This window comes from Nannospalax galili, unplaced genomic scaffold, assembly GCF_000622305.1.
Source record: "Nannospalax galili isolate Female #2095 unplaced genomic scaffold, S.galili_v1.0 scaffold751, whole genome shotgun sequence".
Classification (NCBI taxonomy): Eukaryota; Metazoa; Chordata; class Mammalia; order Rodentia; family Spalacidae; genus Nannospalax; species Nannospalax galili.
In genome coordinates this window covers 4,914,490-4,914,852 of record NW_008331125.1, presented here as the reverse complement: position 1 = coordinate 4,914,852, position 363 = coordinate 4,914,490, and the positions used below count along the sequence as shown (strand labels likewise).

At 34.4% G+C, this 363-nt stretch overlaps 1 protein-coding gene across 3 annotated transcripts in view; it reads right to left on the bottom strand.

Annotated features, from left to right (window-relative positions):
* The window catches only part of Elovl7 (ELOVL fatty acid elongase 7), an 83,070-nt gene that overhangs the window by 40,675 nt on the left and 42,032 nt on the right, over positions 1-363 (bottom strand). The gene's annotated exons all lie outside the window — the stretch shown is intronic.

The window sequence follows — 363 nt, the reverse complement described above, 5'->3', positions numbered from 1 at the left end:
AAAAAGGAAAAAAGAAAAGATTTAGATTAATGGAAAGATATACCATGTTTATGGACTGGGTCACTCAATATTATTAAGATATCAATTATTAAGCCAGAAATAGTGGTGCACACCTGCAAGTCCAGCATTCAGGAGCCTGAGACACGAGGATGGAGATCCAACATCAACTACCCTCATATCAATCAGAACAATGACCAAAATCCCATATAAGCATATCCCATATTACCTAGCAGTCTTACTCCTAGTATTAACTGACACAACATGACTACTTATATTCACACATATAAACCTAACTATAAATGCTTATAGTGACTTCATAATCAGCCCAAATTAGAAGATGATCTTCTTTGGGTATAATCTTTT